Raw genomic sequence first — 5,577 nt, 5'->3', positions numbered from 1 at the left:
AAAAAATCTCGTCTCGGGACCGGAAGACCGCTAGTTCAAATCCCTACTGGGGAACCTTACCGTCTGCTACTATTGTCACTTCCTGGGAACTGATTAGGGGTGGGACGATATATCGATATATCGATATATCGCGATACTTTCTCCCGCGATAAATAATCGATATCCTGCCGGAAAATATCTTTTTTTTTTTTTTTCAAGTTTGTGATACGTTGTTTTTCCTACTCTGTATTTGTGTAATGATGATTTTGAACTGTTTGGTGCTATTTTATGTGTTTATGAATTGAATACAAGGACTATCGTGATATATCGTTGGTGAATTTTCATGCAATATATCATGATATCGCAATATATCGATATTTTCAGATATCGTGATATATCGTTGGTGAAATTTCTTGAAATATATATCGAATATCGTGATATCGCAATATATCGAACATCGTCGAATATCGTGATATATATTGTTATCGTGGGCCTAATATCGTGATATATATCGTATCGTGAGGTACCCATATCGTCCCACCCCTAGAACTGATGCCATTCGGATCCAGAATAGAGCTGACATCATCACAACATTATCAATGCATGAGGGGATTAGGAGGACAGAGGAGAGGAGAGAAGAGAATAGAGGGAGTAGAGAAGTAGTGAGGGAGGACAAGGGGTGTAGAGAAGGAAGGGAGCTAAGATGAAGTGGCGAAAAGGTTGTATTATGGGTGTGATAGAGAGAGGGAGGTAAAGGAGAGACAGAAGAAGAAAAAGAAGAAGAAGAAGAGGGGGGGGTCAAAATGGGAAAAAGAGGAAATAGAGCTTGTAGATTTGATATTTTCACAGAATGTTCAACTATTATGACCTGCCCAGAATAGGGACGCTATAGTTCCCGTGGTTAACCTCATTCATAAAGAGCCCATTACATCACACTAATGACCTGTGACCTACATACATACATACATCTTAGCTCACAGCGCTGTGCTCTCCTGCCCCTAATCACCCAACTGATGATTCCTTTTCTCGAGGTGTTCATATGAACACATTGACGTGCCAGGCTTTGTGCTGCAAGTAGTTCAGTTAGCTCTAATGAGCAGTGATGGAAAAAGTACTGAAATGTTTCACTTAAGTAAATACAATACTGCAATGCAGAAATGCTCTGCTACAAAAGTACTTGAGTAAAAGTACAAAGGTATTGGCATCAAAACGTACTTAAAGTACCAAAAGTCACAGTGCTCATTATGCGTAACAGCACTCATAAGTGTTCAAAATAATAAAATTATTTTGAAAATAGCAGATATACAAGCTCACAACGCATCGCTTTGCGACGCGTTGTGAGCTTGTAGATCGGCTATTTTCAAATATCCGAAGTATAGGGATAAAGTGTTTAATGCATGTTTTGTAATAATAAAAATAAAAATCGACAAAGTAACTAGTACCTAAAGTTTTCAAATAATTGTAGTGGAGTAAAAAGTACAATATTTGCCTCTGAGGTGTAGTGGAGTAGAAGTAAAATACTCCAGTAAAGTAAAAAATCCTCAAATTTGTACTTAAGTACAGTACTTGATGTACTCAAGTACTTAGTTACTTTCAGCCACTGCGAATGAGTGACTCTGACTCTATCTCTATCGTTCTCTCTCTCCCGAGTTAATGACTTCATTAGGGTTCTTCTGTAAATAGGTCATCATTCCTTCTCTGCCGCCTCAGCCAACAGAAACGTTCAGATTTGAAACGCGAGTCTCACATACAAACACATTATGGCTAAACCATGTATTACATTACCATGAACATGTTGTTACAAGATTGTTCAGAAACTGTTAGGGCATGATGTCATAATTTATTATAGGACATAAAACCCCAGTCAAGAAACGTGCATGGACATATTGGCGCTGCCATGATGATGATGATGTGTCCAGTATAAACAACATTCTCTCCCAAAAAAGCATAAACACACTTTATAAGCTTTGTAAGCGCGCACTTATTTGTCAGCTTCCATATCTTCCTTGGGATAATACAGCAGCTGACAAATCAGGCGCAAGGTGAAGTGCCACCACTCACTCAACTGTCAGCACAAGTGACCTTGCAGCTGAAGGAACATGTCAAACACGGGGGGGGGGATAAATCGACCTCCAAACACGGTTGCTGTGAGTAATGTGACACATTGTGAACTTGTAGATCACTTATTTTAGCATTTATTTTTAAACGAGGCTGAAGTGGTTAAAAGGTCTGGAAGGTGACTGCCTTTTACTACTCGATTTAATAATCCTTGAAGAGCACCTGATTTATTTACTCAACAGTTCTATTAGTATTCTTTACAGAGCTTTTTCTTCTTCCCTCCCCCACAAAAATCCCACAGGAAGTACCGTTTAGTTCACTAGGACAGTTCTCCATTGACAGTAATGTTAATGTATTCATTCAATAAAGTGCTGATCAAAATTTGATCAGCACTTTATTGAATGAATACATTAACATTACTGTCAATGGAGAACTATTTAATAGTATCGTCTTTTTGTGAGTAACTAAGGCTATGGGCGTGTGGCAAATTATCACCCGTCATTCATGCATCTGAATCCAACCTCGGGCAATAAGGTCTCTCTCTCTCTCTGTATAAAGGACAACATTGGTACAGCCATGCTTACATTTCACTGGGTGATGGTCGTACTATCACTGTGCAATCCTAGTGAGACAAGTCCAGTCCATTGCTGTGTGCTATGCCAGTATTGCACAGCAAAATCCTGGGTCACATCTCTAATGTGGACTTTATATCAGTTGTCTATGGTATATCTACATATATACATAATTTGGACATAATGTATTCTACATTTGCAGAAGGTTTCAGTTCGATCTGAAAACCTGAAAATGTCACACAAAAAAAGATCTTAAAAAAAACATTAAAAAGAATAAAAGATGTGAAAAGATGTGGTGCTTCGTTGGCCTACTGGCAGTGTGCACACAAATGTTGGCACTGATTCTGTTCTAAATTTCAATAAAGCAATGCGTTGATATTAAAAAGAAAATGTACTTGGTAATTTGTACTTTTGAATACTTGAGTGTTTACTTGAGTGTATGCTTTGTCCACCACTGCTCGTGTCCTATTATCATCGTATCTATTGGTCTGTTCCCTCTTTCATAGACGGCATCATCTGATACTAGATGTGATATCGTCTCTGTCGGGTGGAAACCTCATATGTCCAAAACTGTTACTTTTCAGGATTCAAATTCAAAAATAGCAAAAGCAGCAGATCTACAAGCTCAAAACGCGTCGCTTGGCGCCGCGTTTCGAGATTGTAGATCCGCTGCTTTTGATGCTTCTGTGTGACGCTGTAGTATGATCAAGTAGGGTGTTAATTTACGAAAAAACACAAAAAGTTAGAATATGGAGATAAGAGGTTTCTGCCTGACAGCAACGATATACTGATATAGTGTCTCCCCCTGCCCCAACCCCCCTCCCTCTGTCTCTCCGTTTCTATCCCTCCATATGCCTCCCTCTCTCTCCCCGTCTCTCTCTCTCTCATTATAGAGGTCATTTCCAGTAAGATATTGACATTAGTGGCCTCAGTATTACTGATGTCATGAACGCTGACGTGGTGTGTGTGTGTGTGTGTGTGTGTGTGTGTGTGTGTGTGTGTGTGTGTGTGTGTGTGTGTGTGTGCGCGTGCGTGCGTGTGTTGCCTGTAACGATATATGCATGTGTTTCACTATACAGTATATCTATGATACATAATATTGACACTGTCATCTGCAAAGCTGCACCTTCTCTCTCTTTCTCTGTGTGTGCGTGTGTGTGTGTGTGTGTGTGTGTGTGTGTGTGTGTGTGTGTGTGTGTGTGTGTGTGTGTGTGTGTGTGTGTGTGTGTGTGTGTGTGTGTGTGTGTGTGTGTGTGTGTGTGTGTGTGTGTGTGTGTGTGTGTGTGGCCTGTAACACTGTATGCAGTCTATTTGCAGCTCAACCTGATCTCCCAGTAGGGAGACAGAGAGCGGTGGACAGATCTTTATACTGTAACTTCACTCTGTGCTGCTGTAGCAGAATGAACACTGGGATCATGTACAGTAAGGTTATGTTGTCATGTTACTTTGCGTGGCGCTACATTATACATTAAGTTATGTTAAGCAGAATCTGTCAGCACCACTGCCCTAAATATGTAATGTTGTTGTTAGTAGGTAATAAACACAGAATCACCCGGGAGGAAATGGACTAAGAAAGGGGAGGAGCTAGACTCAGTTCCTCTTCCTACACAAAAAAGGAGGTGGTGCCCCCAGAGGCGAAACCTTTTTTTTAACCGAATGGGTCCCCAGATTGCAGTATGTTACGTTTCGGTACATTACAGTACGTTAAATTACGTTGTGTCACGTCACGTTATGTGGCGGGGAGCTAAATGCCGATTTAACCACATGAACCATTGTGTTCCTATTCTGGGGCAAACATTAGGCAAAAAGAGCAAATCTACCAAGCGATGTGTTGTGAGCTTGAGAGATGATCTGCAATCGGCTATTTTTGGCAAAGATATTTAAGGTGGGGGCCTGGTATTGACCCCCAGATGGACTCCGGTCAACTACAGTAAGTAGTCAGTGTGCCAACATTAAATGTAATATTACCATGTCAAAATTCAAAATATTTTCTTTCATATCAGGACATTGTAATAATCATTAGACCCAAACTCAGAGCAATAACCCACCTATCTCCCAGACTCCCTCCCTAGTCAGAGTTCAGAGTTTGTATGAATGTAGAATTATGTGCAGGATGTAACTTTCATACAGACTTAATTTCATTGAGTATGTTTATTTTTTTTAAAGATAAATCCTCTCTCTCACACTTATGCCAGTCTGCCAGTGATCACCCTCCCCTCTGCCAATGTTGGCACCCATGCCTAAGGATGCCTACCCCTGGTATAAAGGGTTTAAGTGGTTCATTCTAAAAGGCTAGTCAGGTTATAACCTGATTAGACCACAATGGAAATAAGCTCTTGAGCTTTTTGTGTTTTATCCTTTTGATAGATATTTACAAATATATGGTCTTGCATGCATTTTCTGTCAGTAAAAACATCAATCAATCACAGTTCACAACGTTGTTTAAGTGAATTAGCTGTTAGCCATGTAGCCCTCCTGTATGTGTGTGTGACAGACAGATAAGAGGACGTCACCAAATGTTTCCAGGACCTCGACTTATGAATAATTTCTATTCAACCAAACATCTTAGCCTGTTTGAAGCTACTGTGATGTTTGGAAAGGAACCTCAAATAAACACTCAGAGCAGTCTGTTCACATATTGTATCTGTTTGGTATCTGTAAGGTATGTATGTATGTATGTATGTATGTATGTATGTATGTATGTATGTATGTATAAATGTATGTATGTATGTATGTATGTATGTATGTATGTATGTATGTATGTATGTATGTATGTATGTATGTATGTATGTATGTATGTATGTATGTATGTATGTATGTATGTATGTATGTATGTATGTATGTATGTGTGTATGTATGTGTGTATATGTATATGTATAATATATACATATGTATGTATGTGCTGTATGTATGTATGTACAGTATGTATGTATGTGTGCGTGCGTGCGTGCGTGCGTGCGTGTGTGCT

The sequence above is a fragment of the Gymnoscopelus braueri genome (genome assembly GCF_963280865.1).
Source record: "Gymnoscopelus braueri genome assembly, chromosome: 19".
Classification (NCBI taxonomy): Eukaryota; Metazoa; Chordata; class Actinopteri; order Myctophiformes; family Myctophidae; genus Gymnoscopelus; species Gymnoscopelus braueri.
Note: the sequence above shows the minus strand (reverse complement) of the source record.